This window comes from Canis aureus, chromosome 4, assembly GCF_053574225.1.
Source record: "Canis aureus isolate CA01 chromosome 4, VMU_Caureus_v.1.0, whole genome shotgun sequence".
Classification (NCBI taxonomy): Eukaryota; Metazoa; Chordata; class Mammalia; order Carnivora; family Canidae; genus Canis; species Canis aureus.
Genome location: NC_135614.1, coordinates 48192554 through 48214552, shown reverse-complemented (window position 1 = coordinate 48214552; position 21999 = coordinate 48192554). Strand labels below are relative to the sequence as shown.

Genomic DNA, 21999 nt, shown 5'->3' with positions numbered 1-21999 from the left:
AAAATCATTTCCTCAAACCATAAAAGTGTAAAACCCTCCTTTTTGCAGATGATCAGAAGTAGTTTATATAGTCAAATAATTTATGGAAATACTGTGTGCTATGTTTCACTTTATACAGTCATATTTCAAAGAGTCTGAGCAGTCAAGTAAAAGGGAAACTTTAATTAACTTTCAGTAATATTACCCCCCTTATTAGGAATAGTAATGTTATTTTTCAAAATTCTATAAAGTTTACTGGAACACTTACTGGGAAATGTTTCATTACTTGTTTTATTGTACTTAATAATGAACTTTTTTTGAAAAAATATATGTACATATTGTTTTTGCAAAATTCCAGCCTGATATGCTTTGCAATTTTTTGTCTTACCATTAGTTTTATTTCTGGAATTGTTTATTAGTTATAGCCATTCATTGACTAAGCAAATACTTAACCGATGACTGTATGTCAGACACTGCTTTTGGCATTAAAAATATAGGAATAAAAAGCCCTATTGTATAGATTTACCTTTTTACAGGGCTGAGAAAACAATAAGCAATAAAAAATCAGTAATTAAATATACAAAATGTTGCTTGATAATTATTGTGAAGAAACAATTTTAAAGGGAACTCAGGGGAGGCCTGGGTGGCTCAGCAGCTTAGGCGCTGCCTTCAGCCCAGGGCCTGATCCTGGAGTCCCAGGATCGAGTCCCATGTCAGGCTCCCTGCATGGAGCCTTCTTCTCTCTCTGCCTGTGTCTCTGACTCTCTCTCTCTCTGTCTCTCATAAATAAATAAATAAATAAATAAATAAATAAATAAATCTCAGAAATGTGGTGATTTCAATTTTGAAAAGTGTGGTGGACAGGAAGGGAGGTAAGAGAGGTAGAGTGAATCATGTTAGTATCTGAGAGATGAGTTTCTCAGATGGAAGGAACAGAAAATACAGATACCTGGAGCTAGGTGCATACCTGGTCCATTTAAAGAAGTCCAAAAAGACCAGAAAGCTAGAAATAAATGGATGAAGAAAAATAGAAGGGAGGGTCAAATATGTAACAAGTTTCTTTAAGGATTTTATAGGCCAATGTAAGTGTATAGGGTTTTACTCTAGGTGACTTAAAAAGTTATTAGGGGGTTAAGAGCAGAAGAGCAAGAAGATCTGACTTATATTTTATCAGAATTATTTTGACTGCTATATTGGGACTAGATTGAAGAGGGCAGGGGGTCAATGAAGAGAAAAAACAGGAGACCACTTCACATGCTTCTACACTAATTAAGGTGAGAGAGAATGATGGTTTGGACAAGATTATAGCAGTGGAGGTCATGGGGCAGGGTCAATTCTGCATATTTTTTGAGGATGTATTTAATAAGACTTCCTTAAAAGAATTAAGAATTACTTGAAGGTTTGAGGCCTTAAATAATTGGAAAGATAGAATTGTAATTTTCTAGGTTGTAGAGCACATTTTGGTGGGGAAGATAAGGGCCTCTGTTTTTAACTTGTGAACTTTGACAGGATAACACTGAATAGCTTTGGGTAACATGGAGTTGAATATAAAGTCTGGAGTGTAACATAGGTATTCAGATTAAGAATCTTTGGTGCAGCAATGATATTGAAAGTAATGGGATTTCATGAGATTCCTAGAGGTGTTCAAATAAAGAGAAGAGATTTAAAGGTGAAATTTTAGTCTTGGGCTATTCTAATATTCAAGGGGCCAAATATAAGGAGGAATTCACAAAGTGGACTGAGAGAGAAAGGCCAATAAGATAAGAGAAAATCCACGAGATTAGTATATTAGTGAAAGTATTTCACAGAGGAGGAAGTAATGAAACTTATACTAATTGTATTTCTCAATATTGTCCTTTTATTGTCATTAATTTTTATAATTCTCACCATTTTTTATTTATAGCATGTTTATAATCATACTTTAATTAATAATTTAACTAAATGTAATTGAAGGCCTACTATGCATGACATATTAACATCTACCCATTATAGATACTATGTTAAGAATGAAACATTTAGAGATCTCAAACAGATCTAAAGAATATTTTTCCTTCATAATACATTAAAATGAGTGCCGTGAGATTCAGAACCCGAATTCTTCATAGAAGAGGAGGGTGAAGGAAGTATGAGAAAAATGCACCGAAGAGTAACATATTGCTGCTGAGTCTTAAATATTTTGAATTGCTCAAGGAAGAAAGATTGGCAAGAATCCAAATGGAGCAAAGAATAGTATGATGGATTTTGGAAACATAAGAGAATATAGCACATTTGGGGAATAGGTATACTTTAATAATGCCAGGCTTCGGGGACACAACAAGATAGGGACAGAAATTGAACTAAGAAAGTAAACAGGATTCATGAAAATGGACCTTGTATGCATGCTGAAGTGTTTTTGAAAGTCTCTGTAAGTGATGAGAGTCACTAAAGAATTTCATGTTATACAAAAGAAGTGTGTGATTAAGGAAAATTATATTGGTAGCTTTTGGGGGTTAAACTGGTAATAGGTAAGACAGGTTACTAAATTATTGTGATAGCTCAGACAAGAATCTCTGGGACTAAATACAAGCAAAGGAAGTAGGCATCTGGAGAGCGATGTGAGTATATATTATATATAATATGAAGCAGAATGAACATGATTTAGTGACTTGATAAAAAGGGTATAAGATAAATCTACAAGATTATCAGGTCTTTGTTGGTGAGAAGTAAAGCAAAGAAAGAAAAGATCGTGTGTGCACATGTATTTGCCTTATAAATGGAGCTCCCAAGAAAGATTAAATATTATAAAAATCTGACTTTGGGTCTATGAGGCATGCAGAAAATAAAAATAAAATGAAATAGAAGTTTAGAATTTAAATGAAAAATTCTCACTGAAGATACAGAATGTGACAGCAGTATATGGGTGATACTTGAAACTGAGAATAGCATAGATCACTCAAAGGAGCATTTAAAGTGACATAAGAAAAAAGTTGGTGATAAAACACAGGATGAAATACTGAAGAGTGGTAGACTAGAAGGCCAGAAGTACTCCCGAGAAAGAAGTATAGGAGGAAGGAGAAAATCAGAGAGAGAAAGTTGTATAATGACACCTGAGGAGGCTTGTATTTCTAAAATTAAAGAATAGTCATTAGAATCAAATATTCCCAAGAAATCCAGGATGAAAGAGATGAAGATTATGAAAACATGGCCACAGAGTTTTTAAATTAGGGAAGTCCTTGTCACTTGGGATATTGGTGATATAATTGCTTCTCATTATTGATACTATTTAATATAAAATAAACATGTTCTTATACAGTTGCTGAGAACTCTATGGCAGTTATAGGTGACTTATGAGACCTGACAAAGTTTGAAAAGTCTTCATCACCGCAGTTGCAAACATTTAGACTGCCAAAGCCCTGGAAAGTTTTATTACTTTGGGATATCACTCAAAGGCATATTTATAGGATTTTTTTGAAAATGAAGTTGTTATCTCAAGCAAATTCTGCATTGTACATTGCTGTTGAATTGGCAGTGTGAATAATTCTTTCCTTCTTAACTAGAGTCAATCTGATGTAAAGTTAAAGTGTTCATAGTTGTTATTTTACAATTTATTTTTTTTATTAAAATACTACATCTCTCAATGTAAAGAATGCACACCTAAAACAACCTGAAACATTATAAAGTTTTGGAAGGTACAAATCAATCATCTTCTACAAACTGTATACTCTATCTCGTTTCTGCATCCCACTTACTGGTTAACAGTAAGTATGGATGGTCATCTGTTTCTGTTCTTTAAGGACATATCTATTATCACTCCCAGGTAGAATATTCTGAGATGATATAAATATTCTAATCTGATTGTCCAATACAAGAGACAAAAGCCACATGTGCCCCTTGAGCACTTGAAGTATGATTCGTGTGACATTTTAGATTTTATCTAATTTTAATTGAGTTCGAATGAATGCATATAGTTAATAGCTACCAATGTTTAATTTATTAACACTTTGAGGTCTTTTTACATTTTAAGCACTGTTATAAGAATTATATGTGTATTAATCTGTTTAATTCTCACAACAAATATATGAGATGAGTACTGTTATTCTCTCCATATTAGAAATTAAAAAATGGATATATGAGATTAAATAAGTGCTTTTTAAAAAGAGGTTCAGTAACCTATTGAAAGTCATAGAAACTTCTGGACCCCAGACAGAATAGCCTGACTGACCTCCAAACTTGCTTTCTTCACTTGCCAAATATTAATGCTTTCTTAACAAGAAGCAAAAGGAGAGTCCATTTTCTGGCTAGGTCATGATAATCACGAGCACATTTTCTTGGACTGCCTTTCGTCATTTTCCTATTCCCAACAACAATAAGCACCCTGGCTTTCAGAACTTCCCTGTGTTCTCCTTTCCCCTTCCTACCAAACATGGAGAGAAAAATTCTGCCTTTAAATAAGTTCCATAAATAGCCTTAATATTTTAAAGAGTGTCTCCATTTACACCAGAGAGAATAATAGAAAAGTGAAAGAAAGTCTATTTGAATTTGTTAAGTGACTGATCAGAGCTCACTTTCAGTCTTTGAATCTATTAGAGCAGCTTTGCCTCACCTGCTTCTCCTTTGTTTATCGCCACACCTGCCTTCAGCTGACAGAGGAGATTAATTCTACTTTAGAAGAAATGTTTCCACTTTGCACCAAGAAGGGAAATGTTTCATAATCTGTGTAGGAAATTTGGCCATATTACTCCACTGACATTCTCAGTCTTCCTGACTAAATATCGCTCTTATCATAACTTTTGGCAGAGCTGTGAGGTACAGACTTGGTATTTTAATGTGAAGTTTTCTTCAATAGCTTAATAAATGACATTTTATAAACTAAAATTTTTTTTGCCTTCACATACTAATCTTGAATCACAAAATATCTATAATCATTCCAATTAAAATCTGAATGTATTGCTGTAAAAATGCAGTGTATTGTGACTTGTTGTCATATTTCTAAAATCCACTGAGTTCAAGTCATGATTTATTAGAGCTGAACTCATTTCTTAGTTATCTTTTTTTATATTTGATTGATTGACCATATTGTTATTTAGGCTCTGACTGAGCATGGAGGAATATTGTGCATGAGACATTAATCAGGAAATTATGCATTGCTTTCACAACTGGACTTTACTTTGTAATATTGTATTAGCTCTTAACATGCAAATTATTTTAGGTAATTATCTCATTTTTCAGTAGCCATTTGATGGATAGAAGTTTCATGCAGATTCTTTTGTATAATTTAAAAACTTGTGACAATTTGCTTCTTTTTTTGTTCATGAAAAGTCCAGTTTCAATTGTTATACTTCAGATTCAGGCCGGTTGTAGAAAACCCTAGTTGTAGAGCTCATTCTCCCAGGTTTTTTTTTTTTGTTGTTGTTTTTGTTTTAATTTTTATTTATTTATGATAGTCACAGAGAGAGAGAGAGAGAGGCAGAGACACAGGCAGAGGGAGAAGCAGGCTCCATGCACCGGGAGCCCGACATGGGATTCGATCCCGGGTCTCCAGGATCGTGCCCTGGGCCAAAGGCAGGCGCCAAACCGCTGCGCCACCCAGGGATCCCATCCTGCTCCCACTTTTTTTCAACCCTAACTCAAGCTAGCAATTTGAGCAAGGGTTGCCAAAAAATAAATAAATAAATAAATGTTACATCTTTCTATATCTAAAACTGTGCCCATGATTTTTATTTTCGTATCAGAAGTAAAAGCTGAGATAATGTTTTAGCCCATAGATAGATCACAATGCATAATTCTTTGTCTTTCTAGCCAGTTCAATTAGCAAAGTTATTTTCTTTAAAAAAAAATAGTCTTCAAGTAACTGATTATTCCACATTACAAATGCCTCTTTTCTCCAGTTTTACTATTAAGTAGTTTAGCTAGTATTCAAAACAATATAGCTTTAATTAATATTGTAATACAGCAAAAATATGTAGGTAGACTATTATGAATGTCATAATTATAGTTGTCAAACACATATATTAGCAGACCTCTCATCCAGTTTTATTACTTATATTTATATATGTGAACTGCCCAGGATATTCAGACCATTCTTTCTTCATATTTTTTAATCTAGAATGCCATATAATCATGAATGTTTGTTGTGATCTTGTCTATTCAGAAACCTGCTGCTGTAAAATAGCTTCTCCATAAATGTCAAGTAATGTAAAATTGAATGCCTATATTTAAATAGATTTTAACAGATAATAAAACTCTTGAGATTAAAATGGTTTCATTCAGGGAGGCAGACAATTCTTTCCACACTGTGCAATTTATGTGTCATGTTATGTAAAATACAATTTTAAAAATACTTTTTAAAAAGCACAAATGAAAAGTATCTATTGAATAAAAAAAGGAAGGTAGTGTTCTCATTGCAGGTCTAGTTGAAAATGTGAAATATAATGACAAGGTATAAACTTCTATTTTCTAAACATTGCTTTGACTAGATCTGCTTCCTGCTAATTCCTTTGGGGGTTATTCTAGAGATTCAAGCTATCAAAACAGAATTTTTACTCACAACCTAACCTTTCTTTATTTAAGACAAAACAAAGGAATTAGAGAATTTTGACACACTATTATATGAAGCATAAGAGAAAATTGCTTTTCCATTTACAGGTATGCATTTGGCACTTTATCTCTGAACACCCAGGTATATCACAGCTTACAATTGGTTCACCAGCACAAAAGATGTATCTTGTCTCTTGAGAGAACAGCTACTGACAGCCTTTCACTCACTAAATATGAAAATGGACATGTAAAATTAGATGTCTGATAAATAGTATTTTTTTAGGAAGATGATTTTTGGACTAATATTCAGTAGTCTTTAGAATGGGCTGGAGGTAGGAAAGAGAAAGGTGAAATCCCAATTAGGTTGCCAAAATAGTTTATACATGAAGAAAAAGAGATCTCACACAGAAAGGGGTGACAGATTCCAAATGAGGGGCCACAAATGAGAGATGTCAATGCTCCCAAATCAAAGACAACCAAGGGTACAACTGAGTCAAAGTTGGTTTTATTGAATTGTTACAAAGAGGAAGAAGATTGCATACAGTGGGCTTGGGACATCTGTTAAGAGGGTATGAGAAGGATTTTATGTTAGGATTTATGCATGTATTAGGTGATTTGGAGAAGGTTTCAAGGAGATGGAGATAATTCTGACTGAGTATCCTAGTAATTCTTATTTTACAAGCAGGAAATGTGAAACAATTCTAATGATGTAATTGGTAAAGAAATAGTAATCTCTAATGTAAGCATGGGTAAGGAGATATTAGGCCATTTTTGTTATTTGAACACTTTTAGTTTTTCTCAGACATGGCTATGCATTATGGAGTTTTTTTATTTGTTTTTCTCATGGTCACAGAATGCCTGGTCTGATCTTCAATATCCAGCCTGGTTGATGGTGCCGTAATACCTTCTGAGGTGTCAGCTTTTTTTCTATTTTTCAAACATAATATAAAGAGACAATTGATGTTAGAAAAAGACTTTGTATATAGGGATGTTCATATTCTGAGAAAAGAGGAGTCAAAGTTTTAAAAATATCAACTGTGCGCTATATTTTTTATATTTGTTATTTCATCCAATTCTTTTTCTTTTTTTTTCTTTTTCCTTTTTTTTTAATAAATTTATTTTTTATTGGTGTTCAATTTGTCAACATACAGAATAACACCCAGTGCTAATCCTGTCAAGTGCCCACCTCAGTGTCCGCCACCCAGTCACCCCCACTCCCCCGCCCACCTCCCCTTCCACCACTGCTAGTTTGTTTCCCAGAGTTAGGAGTCTTTCACGTTCTGTCTCCCTTTCTGATATTTCCCACTTATTTTTTCTCCTTTCCCCTTTATTCCCTTTCACTATTTTTTATATATAAGTCAATCGGAGAAGGACAAACATTATATAGTCTCATTCATTTGGGGAATATAAAAATATATTTCATCCAATTCTAAGAGATTGTAGTATTTGTTTGCATTTACCAGATGCAGCAACTAGTGGTAGGAGTCAGCTAATTCACTTGCAGAGACACAGATTATAAAATGAAAGACTGAGTTTCAAACTATGATTCCTCAGATGCTAAAATATGTAATTTTCCTGCTTCAACAATACAAAGAACATATATCTCAAGTTAGAATTGGAAGCAAGTAATGGTGTAATGGGCAGAATTTGACAGCCCAATGTGGAAATTGATTTGGAAGAAAAAGAGGCTGAGTTTATTTTTAAACATGCTAAGTTTAAAGTCATGATGGAGTATCATTTATCCATTTTTTTTCTTATAATAAATTTGTCTTAACTTGTTTTATTAATAGACAGTTGAGTTGTTTACAGATTTGGGCTTTCACACATTTTTGTCCATTTTTTTGGATATATTATCTGTTCAGTAGGAGTAGAATTGCTGAATCCAATGATTCATCTATCTCTGAACTTAGTAATTGATACCCACCTGTTTTCCAAAGTAGGTTATACCAGTTTATACTTTCTCTACCAGTATATGAAGTTTTCTTCAGATTCTTGACATCATTGACTTTAAATTTTGGTCTTTCTGGGGAATTAGGTTAAGAAAAATGGCCTTAGGTTTTAGTAATAATAGTGGTTTTATTTATTTATTTTTTTTACTTTGCATGTCTTTGCTTAATATCTTTTTAATGTTTATTGGCCATTTGATATTGTCTTTTGTTAATTATCTTGGCATTTTGTAGATGGGGATGGCTTCATTTTCTTATGATATGTAGGGTTTATTTGTATATTCTGGATTATGAGCCTGTTGAGGGTAACATGAGTTGCAAACATCTTTTCCCACAGTGTAGCTTATTTTTCATATTTTTAAAACATTTTTAAAAAAGATTTTATTGATTCATGAGAGACAAACACACACAGAGGCAGAGACACAGGCAGAGGGAGAAGCAGGCTCCATGCAGGAAGCCTGACTTGGGACTTGACCCCGGGGCTCCAGGATCACACCCTGGGCTGAAGACAGCGCTAAACCACTGAGCCACCTGGGCTGCCCTATTTTTCACATTTTTAATGACACCTTTTGATAAGTGGAAATTCTTTATTTTAATATAGTCAATTTTATCACTTTTTGTTGGATTAGTGCTTTTTTGGGTCCTGATTAAGAAGTTTCATTACCTTAAGATCATGAAAATATTTTTCTAAATTATCATCTAGAAAAACTCATTATTACCATTCTTCTTCTTCTTCTTCTTCTGCTTCTTCTGCTTCTTCTGCTTCTTCTAATGTTATTATTTGTATTTCAGTATTTAATTAATCTAGAGTGGAATGTTGTATATAGTAGATGATAATTTTTTCCCTCTTCCTTTGTGATATCCAGTTATTCCTCACTATTACTTGAAAATATTTTTATTATCCACTGCTCTGCTGTGTTATTTTGGCATAAACTAAGGATCTATATATGTGTAGGTCTCTTCCAGGGTTCTCTGTTCTATACCTTTCATGTATTATTGTGTTATTTTTCTAGTTTTAAAATGCTAGGAATAAAGTTTTTAGGAACTTTCTTGTTCCAATATTTGAGGATTTATGTTTTCTTTTCTATTAGGTAAAAACCTTCCTTAATTTCTCTCAGAAGTGGTTTCTAGTTTTCATTGGCTAGGTTTTGGACATATTTTGTTAACTTATCCCTAACATTTCATCTTTTTGGTATATTGTAAATGGTATGTTTTAATAGTAATTTTCATTCATTTATAACTATTCTATAATAACACACTTTTGGTTTATTATTTTATTGTTATAAATTTATGTTAGTTAAAATCACCACATTTATCATATAGTTTCTGATTTTCATGAAGCCATACAATTGTGCAATCAGATAAACCAAAATCAGATAAAACAGTCCCATCAGTCCAAACATTCTCTTGTACCCCTTTGTAATGAAACCATTCTTTCAGCCCCAGCCCCTAGAAACCACTGATTAGTTTTCTGACCCTATAACTTTGCCCCCCCTTTTTTCCCCTAGAATGTCATATATATTGAATATTACAGTGTGCAGTCTTTTGAGTCTTGCTGCTTTCATTTGGCATAATGCATTTGAAATTCATCCATGTTATTTCATATATCAATAACATTCCTTGTTATTGCTGGCTAGTATTACATTATATAGATCCATTCTCATATTGAAAAATGCTAGGGTTATTTATTAGTACAAGGGCTATAAACATTAGCTTGGGTAAATTCTTAATGGTAGAACTGAGGAATAAATGGTATACATGAAAAATATTTTATAAGAGAACACCAAACTTTTCCAAAGTGCCTGTACCATTTTCATTTTCATGAGCAGTGTATTAGAGTTCTGGCTCCTCCTTAACCTCAGTATGGAAAAGTCAGTAAACATGTGCACATTCACATGTGTATGTGTTTCATTTTTATCTCAGTTTTAGCCATTCCAATATGTAGTGATTTCTCATTACAGTTTTAATTGACATTTCCCATATGACTCATAATGTTGAACTTCACTTTATGTGCTTATTTGCCATCCAAATATGTTCTATAATGAAGTGTCTGTTCAAATTTTTTGTTGATTTTTTAAATTTGGTTCTTCGTGGGTTTTTTTTTTTTTGATTGTTGAGTTTTGATAGTTCTTGATATATTTTAGATACAAGACCTTTCTCATATATGTGCTTGCAAATATTGTCTCCTGAAATACATTTGTCTTTTTAGTCTCTATATAACCTCTTTCAAAGAGCACAGGTTCATAATTTTGATTAAGTCCAAGTTATATTTCTTCATTTATAGATAGTATTTTTAGGGTACTGTCAAAGAAATCTTTGCCTAACTCACGGTCACAAAAATTATTTCATGTCTTGTCTTCTAGAAATTTTATGATTTTGAATTTAATATTATGGTTTGTGATTCATTTTGAGGTTGTATTTGCACTTGATATGAGACAAAGAGGGTTGATGTACTTTTTGTCATATTTCCAGTTTTTTTAAAGGCTCTTTTCTCCATTGCTGTGGCCTGGCACTTTTGTTAAAAAACCAATCATTTGGGATCCCTGGGTGGTGCAGCGGTTTGGCGCCTGCCTTTGGCCCAGGGCGTGATCCTGGAGATCCGGGATCGAATCCCACATCCGGCTCCCGGTGCATGGAGCCTGCTTCTCCCTCTGCCTGTGTCTCTGCCTCTCTCTCTCTCTCTCTGTGACTATCATAAATAAATAAAAATTAAAAAAAAAACAAAAACAATCATTTATGTGGGAGTGTAGTTCTGGTCAGTTTGATGAAAGGCATATCAATTCAATTGATCTTTTTAAAGAAATATATTTTTGAAATCAAAGAAAAGTAAATAAATAGGTAGATATTTCATGTTTATGAATAGGAAGACTCAATATTATCAAGATGTGGATCAAGTTTTTCTTGATCTACAAATTCAGTGAATCCCAATCAAGATCCTAAACAAATTATTCTATGGGTATTAATTTTAAAGTTTATATGGAGAGGCACAAGACCTACAATAGTCAAGAAAATATTGAAAGAGAACAATGAAGTTGGAGGACTGACAGTATCCTACCTTAAGACTTACTATAATGCCACATGAATCAGGATACTGTGATATTGGCAAAAGAATAGACAACTTATTCAGTGGAAGAGAATAGAGAATCCAGCAGTAGTAGATCTACATAATGTAGTCAACTGATGTTTTACAAAGGACTAAAGATAAAGAATGGAGCAAAGATAGTTTTCCAACAAATGGTGCTGAAACAACTGTATATCCATAGTAAGGAAAACAAATCTAGACACAGACTTTACACAAATTAATTTAAAATGGATCAGAGACCTAAATATAAAACACAACACTGTAAAACTCCTCAAAGATAACATAGGAGAAAATCTAGATTACATTGCTTGTGGTGATGCCTAGGTATTTATTTTTTTATAAAGATTTATTTATTTATTTGAGGGGGGGCAGTGCATGAGGGAAGGGCAGAGGGAGAGAGTCTTAAGCAGACTCCATGCTAAGCATACAGCCCAATGCAGGGCTCCATCTCATGACCCTGAGATCATGACCTGAGCTTAACTAAGAGTTGGCCACTTTACTGACTGTGTCACTGAGGTGCTGGTGATGCCTTTTTAGATACCGTACCAAAAACATGATCTATAAATAAATGATTGTTAGGTTGGACTTCGTTAAATTTAAAAACTTCTCTATGAAAAACAGTATCAGTCAGAAGACAGGATTGAGAGAAAATATTTCCAAAAGATACATCTGATAAAAAATTGTTTTCCAAAACATATAAAAACTCTTAAAATTCAACAATATGAGAGAGAGCAAACAACCTGATTAAAAAATGGACCAAAGACCTTACAAACAGCTCACTAAAGAAGATACTCAGATTGAAATTTAGCATATACGAATATGCTTCACATTACATGTCATCAAGGAAACACAAATTCAAAAAAAAAACAGTTAGAAATCACTGCATTTTTACTAGAATGACCAAAATCCAGAATGTTGACAATACCAAATGCCAGGGGTGATATGGAGCAATGAGACTTCTCATACATTACTAGGGGTAATGCAAAATGGTAAAATCACTTTGGAAGACAGTTTGTCAGTTTCCCAACAAAACTTGAAATACTCTTGCCATGCAATCTAGCAGTTGCATTCCTTGATATTTACCCAAAGGAGTTGAAAACTAATGTTTACACAAAAACCTACACACAAATGTTTATACCAGCTTTAAGTATATTTTCAATTTCTTGGAAGCAACCAACATATTCTTCAGTGGGTGAATGGATAAATAAACTGGTACATTAGAACGCTATCAGGCCATGAAGAGATGAGGACCCCTCAGTGCCTAGTACACAGTGAAAGAAGACAATCTGAAAAGGCTAAATATACTGTATGATCCCAATCATATGACTTTCTGGTAAGGCAAATCCATAGAGACACTAAAAAGATCAATGGTTGTTGACGTTGGGAAGAAGAGATGAATTGGTGGAGCACAGGAGATTTTTAGGGCAGTGAAAATGCTCTGTATGATGTTATAATAATGGATATATGGCGTTATACATTTGTCCAAATTCATGGGATTTACCAGGAGTGAACTCTAAAGTAAACTATCAGTAATTATTATGTGTCAGTATATTTCATACTTATCAAAAAAAAGTGCCATCTTAATGAGTGTTATTGATTATGAGGAGGCTATGCATGTTTTTGGGTAAGGATTATGTTGGAAATCACTTTACCTTCCAGTCATTCTTGTTGTAAACTTAAAACTACTTTAAAAATATCCTTAAAATACAGAAAAGAAAGAAATAACTTTTGTTTTCATTGACTTCCTGTGCAGCTTTTCTGGTTTTACTGACTTCTGCACTTTTCTTTATTGTTTCCTTTCATCTATTTGCTTTAGTATTAGTTTTCTTTTCTTTTCTAATTTCATAAGGTGGAAGCACAGATAATTAACTTGAAATTTCTGTTTTTTGATATAATCTTTTCTGCTGTGACTGTTCCTCTAAGGAATGCTTTGGCTGCATCCCATAAATTTGGTATATTACAGTTTTATTTTTCCTTCAATGTAAAATATTTTCTATTGTTATTTGTATTTACTTTTTTGACTCATGGACTTTTTTTTAGAAGTATGTCATACTATGAATTGTGCAATAGAGTTGCATTTATTTGATGTAGTATAAATTGTAGAGTGCTTGAACTACATAGAAGAGGACATTGACTATAATTAATCTGCTGTATTAATCACAGAACCAACACTCATAGTTACTGGTGAAAGTCACCTGAATCCTTATACCATAGATTAGAAAGTTACTCTGGGAATTATGTAAATGTTAAATTTATGATGCCTAGTACCATTCTTTGTAAAATTTAAGTCCTTTAAGTGCTTTTCTTTTTTTGCCATCTCTTCTTCACTCCTTTTTCTTTTCTTTTTTTTTTTTTTTTTTTTTCTTCCCGGTACCAGCTCTGTATACCAACTTTGATCCAGGGAGCTAGGTTTCAAATATTTCTTAAAAGGTAATATGTTTTTAAATAAATATTTAAAAAATAAAATCACCTTTTTCTATTTTATTACACAAACAAAATTTAGAAATATATACAGAAAGTCAAATTAATCATGATGGTAAGAAAAAATTACTTTGTACTGTGGATTATCCTATACCATATATCTGAAAGTCATCTTAGAGGCTCAAGTTAGTTTATGTTGTGTGTCTAGATATTTCTATTCCATGAGAACCCTAATTACTTACATCAATTTATTATTTTTATTTTATTCTCAATCAAATTAAATAGCTGTGATGATATCTTTTATGTTTTTTTTTTAATTAGAAATAGATGTCTACTGAAAGGGAGAGTACCATGTCTCAATTTTGTTTCCTTGAAAAATACTCTTCTTTTACATAGTATAAATAACTTTTGAATGTCTTTCTTCCTATGTTGCAGATATATGAAGTCTAAAAGTAAGACCTGCAGTAATTTTCCTTAAGGTAGGGACACTTTCATTTTTTGTATTTCTTTTTTTTTCTTCATTTTTTGTATTTCCATTTGTTCAATGTTGTCTATACACAGCACTATGAAGTGTTTCTGAGGAAGTTGACCTTATCAAAATGTAAATTATAGAGAAAAAATGCACTCACCTTGAGACAAGTTTTTCAAAGACAATTAGTTACATCCCCTCTCCAAAGCTTTCTTTGGAGTCATTTTAAATCATAAATTACTGAGATTTTTTATTAACAGAAAATTCATTTCTTTCATCTGCTATACCTTCTGATACTTAATGAGTACATGCTAATGCAAAAAATTGATTTTTAATATAAAAAGTGAAAATTAGGGGCAGCCCGGTTGGTTCAGCGGTTTGGTACCTGCCTTCAGCCCAGGGCCTGATCCTGGAGACCGGGATTGAGTCCCACGTCGGGCTCCCTGTGTGGAGCCTGCTTCTCCCTCTGCCTGTGTCTCTGCCTCTCTCTCTATGTCTCTCACATATAAAAATAAATAAAAATATTTTTTAAAAAAGTGAAAATTTTATGATGTACTTGCTTACTGTTAGATGTTTCATAAAGATATTCTTAGTAAAGCCTGTGAAGAAAATAATGGGAAGAATAACACGCAAAAAAGGGTTTGAACAGACTTAAACATTACTCATTTGGGACATGTAATAAGTGAGGAAGGTGAATAGGAAGTGAAGTAAATATAAGCAGCCATAATTCAAAATATGGATAGATGAGTTGAAATTGAAGAGGAAGATGGTTTCAGGCAGACATATTTATTATGTTTTATGACAGAGCATGTGCCTCTCTCATTCAGATTCGGATAGGTAAGGGCTATGGAGAACAAATAAAGGGACATAGTGACTGCATAAAACTGAAAGTTAATATTGAATGAGCACATCCAAATCAGGTGGATTGTTTCCATTCCAGTCCAGAGCAATTGGTTATTCTGTTTATTCAAGCAATTAAACTGTATAGGGTGTGGGGCTGTTAATTTTTTGACCATTAGACTTTTTTAAACTTATTAAGATAGTCCTGATAAATGATATTACACACTAAGTTGCTTTAGTATTTGCATAATGGTAAAATATTTCCTTTTGTATTTGTTTTTATATGGAGTAAATTAAATGCCAAGTCAATCAAGTGAAATCATCTCCCTTTAGAAAACTGAAAATAAAATTTGAAGAACTCCCAAAGCATTAAACTAAATATCTAAGGGCTATGATGGGAAGCTCCATGAAACAGCATATTTAAATAGGTGCAGATTGTCTTATCAATGTCCTATTATAAACCATAGAGCTGAGTATAGCAGTTATTACACATCTGTGCAATAATAGGTAAACTGGTAGAAATGAATTATAAAAATTGTAGCACCTCTTTATTTAAATTGAAAAACTTTTTTATTTCTTTATAATTCTCTTCAACAAGTTATTACATTTTTTTCTCTTAAGATGGATGGATTAAAAATATGTGACTAGGAGATGAAGATTTCAATCTAAATTATAATTATTTCCTACATCTGCTCTGATACATTTAGAATGGTTTGTGCTTGTAAATTAGGTGTTAATGAAATAAAAATGTTGTAACCATGTGGAACATCAGAACTGCAATTGACTGAAGAAGATTCTGTAAATTCTCCAAGGATGTGCTACTGCAATGAAAGCTCTCATGAGCCCCTCACTATACAGGAGTTATGTCTTTATTTAACTATTAAATTTAAATTTAAATTTAAAGCAAATATCTAAAAATTGCCAAAACATTACTAAAAGCTGTCTTTTAAAGATAAGCAGTCTACTTTTGTGTGTACTTTGTTTCTGAGATAGCTGCACAATGTATAAAAGGCATAGTGTTTGATGCCTTCTAATTCACTCCATAGGGATACAGACTTGAGAAATATGCCAAGTCATCCTTAGAAGATGAGCTGATAGCAGTGATGGTCCATCTTCTGCCTATCATTCTTCTTAATGTCCTAATCACACTGTCTGGGCTATTTTCACGCAACAAATTCTGCTTCTGCTGTTATATTTTTATTCAGACAAATGCCTGACTCAATAAAATATATATCTAAATGAGATACATTTTCTTCAAAGAAATGAAATGAATTAACCTAGGTGACATCATTCCAAAGTAAGTATTCCCACACAGATATTTTGATGTTACTAGTTTTATTAAATAAATTAATATGAAATATTAGAAATCAGAATTTAAAGGAATATGCATTTAAAATATTTTGAAAATTACAGATAAATATTATAAAATTATTTTATATGGCCCTAAGTGATGAATCACTGAATTTACTCCAGAAACCAACATTGCACTGTTTGTTAACACCTAAAATTTAAGTTAAAAAAATAACAAAACAACACAAATGGCTAAATAAAATGCAGCTGCCTCCACTAGGGGGAAAAAATCTTTCTTGAACTTTACTCCAAGTTGTGGTTGTGTGCAGTTTTGCAAATAAAATATCCTATTTAAGTAGATTACATGAAAATAAGATATTTTCAATGTATCAGCTAAGACAAAATTGTTACTAATTATCATCATGATTCATAAGTTATTTTATAAGTAGTTTTCTCCAGTGGAGTACACACTTCCAAGTACATCTCACTTTATTGCTGGACTTTACCTTATTCTTTATGTTCTTATTTTCTTACGTGCTTTGCATTATCATTTGTTTTTCTTTTTGAAGAGAACAAAGATGTATTAATATTTGTAAAAAGCAGGTCTTGAAAGAATCTGTTAGATTGGCACATTTTTTTTTAATGATGCATTTTTACAATTTATTTATTTCTTTGTTGCAATTGAAAAATTAAAAGAAAAAAATTAAGAATTCAGTAATTAATCACTAATAAATTGAATATTGATGTGTGGAAAATGATCCAAATGGGGAAGAAATAAGGACAACATTATGACAGTGTTTGCTTATTTGATTATTATTTTTTCTTCTGAAATATGGAAACTCATTTTGATGGTTGATGATCTTTTTTAAGCACTTACTTAAACAAGGATTTCAAATTATGTTTTTCAACCTTATAATATTTACTTATTTCTATTTATTTTTAAAATAGATTTTATTTATTTATTCATGAGAGACACAGAGAAAGAGGCAGAGACACAGGAAGAGGGAGAAGCAAGTTCCCTGTGGGAAGCCTGATGTTGAACTTGATCCCAGGATCCCGGGATCACACCCTGAGCCAAAGGCAGATGCTCAACCACTGAGCCACCCAGATGTCCCTTAAAATATTTTTAGGAGTGTTCATTTACCAAGTTTTATTTTTCTTTTAGCTTATTCAAGACAATGACATATTTTGATGATCAAATATATATAAAAATTAATAAGCTAGGATAAAGATTATTTATAGTGCCCTTTTTTAAAGAATCACTAACAAATTTGTATTTCAAAATAAAAGTTGACACATGTATTTAATTTTTGGCAAGTCTGGGTCCTGCCCAAAAATGCATTTATTGACTTATATCAGGGCTCTAAATATGTAGCTTATTCTTCAAATTTCCTTTTACTGTAAGGATAAACACTTATACTTCCCTTTCATGACTTTTTTTCTTTTAGAATATGAACCTAAAATTGAGGAGCTGTTTTAAAAACAATTGATCACTTAAGAAAAATTCTCACCTTAAATCTTAGAAACCTTAATTTGTGATCAATTTGTCAAGACAGTGAAAACAAATTCATTTCACTCCCAAAGCATTTACCTTCATTATATATTCTTAAAAATATTAGAGCATGAGAGATAATACACGCTATAAGCTTTGAAGCATATAAGTGAATTAATCCCCATTGGATTTCTTTCTCATCATCTGCTGACCTGACATATAAATCAGATTTTGTTACTTCACACACATTTCTTTTACCTGGGATATTTTTCCAGATGTTACCTATGGCTAATAGATAGATTTGAGAGATTTTGCATGCAATCAAAATCAATAATATTATTTTAGTCATGAAAAGACTAAAATGCTTTTGCTTTTAAATTGTTTGCTTAAAATATATTTGACTTTGGAATCAATGCATTTACTCTTAAAATTGAAAATGATTCCAATTGAAAAGATAACTTGAGTACTGAACACCGTAGTCATATCATTCACATGTATGCTTCTCCAAAAAAATGATCTGGGAACAAAAAATGAAAGACCTTTTCTCCAAAGATTTACTCTTTTAATTTATGCTTATTTGTCATACCTGACTTTATCATACCCTTTCATAGTTCATTGAAATTCAGAATTCTTATTTTTTAAGAGTGGTACTGTGTTTACAAAGTTTATTTGAACAAAATGCAATTTTTATGGCTCATTTAAATGTAGCACTTCCAGAGAACCATCTGAGATTTACTTCTTCTAGAATGTTTAACAATGGTTATATAAAGAGAAGGACACTCAAACAACAACAACAACAACAACAAAAACAAACAAAAAATGCTTTAACTCACTACAGAAATATCTTATCAAGTGGGCTATGAGTATTCCAAGCATTATTATTTAAATTCCTCTTAAAATGCATTTATTAGATTAACAATTTACTATGAAAGGATCTCTTTAAATTAGTTGTGCCACAGTGATGAAACTGATAATCACTCTTTTACAAATAGATATTAGACCATGATTTTACTGGCTGATCCCAAGCAAATCATTTAGTATATCTCATGTTATTATTATTTATTTTTGTCAGTATAATGGGAGTTTTCTTTTTGTATAAAAAGAATCTTTGAAAACCTCTCTTCTCCAACATAGGAAACATTGTCTTCTCTGTGTATGTTTTAGTTTGACAACAGTGAACAACTAAAAGGTACTAGTCAAAACAAGGGAAAGTTATAACTACTGAAGCAGAGATTACCAAATTCTCATGATTCATATATAATGGTATCTGGATTTGAAAGGGAAGTTAAAGTAGTAACAGCAGTAGAAGTAATAGTAGTAGTAATGAAAAGTAGAAACAGTGAAAGAAAAGAATTTGTCCAGATACAGCATTAATTTCCATTTTGAGATAATTGTCTATAAATTTCTTATCTTTCCAAAGAGATTTTGTATGTATCCCTGTAACTTGTAGTAGACTTTTAAGATAGAAGTTCCTCCAAAAATGTAATCTAACTTTCTCTTTTTTCCCCAATGTACATTGAACATTTCTTCCTTGTTATCTTCCATGTGGTTGAGAAATTATGTCTTCATAGAGTAGTAAAACATTTGTGTTCTTGAAAATGGCTTTCTGCAGTTCTTCTGAACTATTTAAATAAGCATTATAGTATTTTCTTCTTCTGTCTTATCTTTTTAAGTTATTACTACTTTTTCTCTAGACATCTATTTATTTTTAAAGTAAATAAATGTAAACACAGTACTATAATCCTAGAAATTCCTAATAGCATCCAAATTATAAACAAGTTATATTTCTAATGTGTATTTATTAAATTGATATTTGGACCTTAAAACATATTGATATAAAATCATGTATTACAATAGGTTATTTTTCCAGGTTATATTATAGAACACTTATTTAAGTCATGGTATGCTGAAAGATTTCACATTTATATTTTTTAAAAAATGTAGATAGAAAGCTTTTTTTTTTCTAAAGATTTTATTTATTCATGAGAGACACACACAGAGAGAGAGAGAGAGAGAGAGAGAGGCAGAGACACAGGCAGAGCGAGAAGCAGGCTCCATGCAGGGAGCCCGACGTGGGACTCTATCTGGGTCTCCAGGACCAACCACATCCTGGGCTGAAGCCGGCGCTAAACCTCTGAGCCACCGGGGCTGCCCGATAGAAAGTTTTCTATTTCTTCCAAGCATTAAAGGAGATGTTTAGATTCGTTTATAAAAAGATATCACTAATATTATGCAAGTACTGAAATTCTAGAATTTACCATTAAAAATTAGTTAGCAAAACTTCATAAGATTTTAGTTAGTGAAGTAGGAAAGTAGAAGTGTACAATCATCCTGATACCTTCTGCTGCTGTTCTATCATCAGCAAAGTAGGAGGTTTTTCTACTTTGGATCTTATTAATATATGAAATCTTTGAAAAACAAGATCACGATTTCAGGCTTTTAATTTGTCTTCATGTTTATAATTTTTCATCCTAGGAAGAACCTTCAATGAATGTTCTATAGATTCTCTTTTTAGTGGTAGTCCATAAAAAATTCTCAGGTACTCACGGTTTTATTCCACACATGTACAGAAGGAGGATCTCTTTGCAAAGATAGTTATTTTTGTTTTGTTAAAAAAACTTCAATGATTCTTTCAGTTTGTGCATTTCCTTAAGGAAAAGACTAATGTTGGACATTTGTGTCCTATGGCAAAATCAACATTTATTTGTTATTTTTTTTTCTCTAATGTGTGAAGTACTTTGTCTAATTTCCAAAATTCTTATATCATTTATAAATGTAAGGTTAGCACTGAGCCCATGTGAGAAGTTTTTTAAAAAGGGATAGTAATTTCATTCCTGTAATAATAAATGTTTTTATAAAACAAAGGAAGTCTTTGAATCAGGCCAAATAATTTTGTCATATATTATTACTATTGCTATTGTTATTTTAATTGTATAAACCACATTAAGTCTTTTTTCTATTTCTGCTATTAGATTTGGGATGTTATACACTGTAGATAAAAATATTTTTCTTCAAACTATAGTAATAGTTTATCCTTCGATACAACATCTCTGGGCATTTGGTATTCTGGGTTTTTGTTTGTTCATTTATAGTTACATGTAGGTAATTTTTTTCCTTTTATAATATTTCTAATATTCCTGTAATGGTTTGGCTGACAGTATCGGGTGATGGGAATTTCGGTACATGCTAGGGTCTTTTACTGCTACAAACACTCTATTTTTGCCTATTCACATCTGGGCAATAGCTTTCTTTCCTGCTCCTTGACAGTGTTTCATAGCTTGTCATTTTAACAGATTTTCTGTGGAAGTTCCGCCTTTCACATGCAATGTTTATTACTTTTCCCATTTTTATTCTTGTGGACTTCCTGCATTTTTATCAGATATAAAATTTTTCTTAAAAATAAGTGACTAAATAAAGCTAACTATATTATGTAAATAAATTTGATATAAATATTAAATGAATATTTAATGTTTTAAATATTTATATAATATAGAAACAAAAATAAAACAAAACCACATATTTTAGAGAAAGCTTTTAAATTTATCTTAATAATACTCTGTTACTTACTACAAGTTTTGAAAATGATTAAATGTTTGATTATAAATTCTATTCATTAACTAAAAAGAATGTTATTATATAAATGAACAAGAAAATAGTCCTTTTCTAGTTTCATTTCTACTTTCCCTCAAAATTTTTGAGTAACTCAGTGCTTATTTCTGTTTTTATTTTTGTTTTGTTTTTATTTTAGACAAACTCTTTTAGTAGGTGTCTCACCATGACTTCTAAACATGGCCTATTTGTTACATTGCCAGATCTATCTCATGCTTTTAAGATTGTGCATCTGACTCAACATGTCTTCATGGGTGCCATCTTCATTAGTGTTTCCTGTGAGTTCTATTTGGAGAATAAAGCTGTCTGTTTTGATCCATCTCCATGGCTCTCATCCTAGTCTAAATGAATACTC

The 21999-nt window shown here is 32.0% G+C and overlaps 1 protein-coding gene across 6 annotated transcripts in view; it reads left to right on the top strand.

Moving 5' to 3' along the window:
- LOC144312683 (uncharacterized) overlaps nucleotides 1–21999 on the top strand; it is a 2041845-nt gene that overhangs the window by 648574 nt on the left and 1371272 nt on the right. For 5 of the 6 annotated variants that reach the window (XR_013378226.1, XR_013378224.1, XR_013378221.1 and 2 more), the window contains one exon: nucleotides 14380–14423. The gene's annotated coding sequence lies outside the window, so the exon portion shown is untranslated. Of the gene's footprint in view, nucleotides 1–14379; nucleotides 14424–16299; nucleotides 16559–21999 lie in introns of those variants that run through there. The other variant, XM_077895607.1, reaches the window with a different exon arrangement.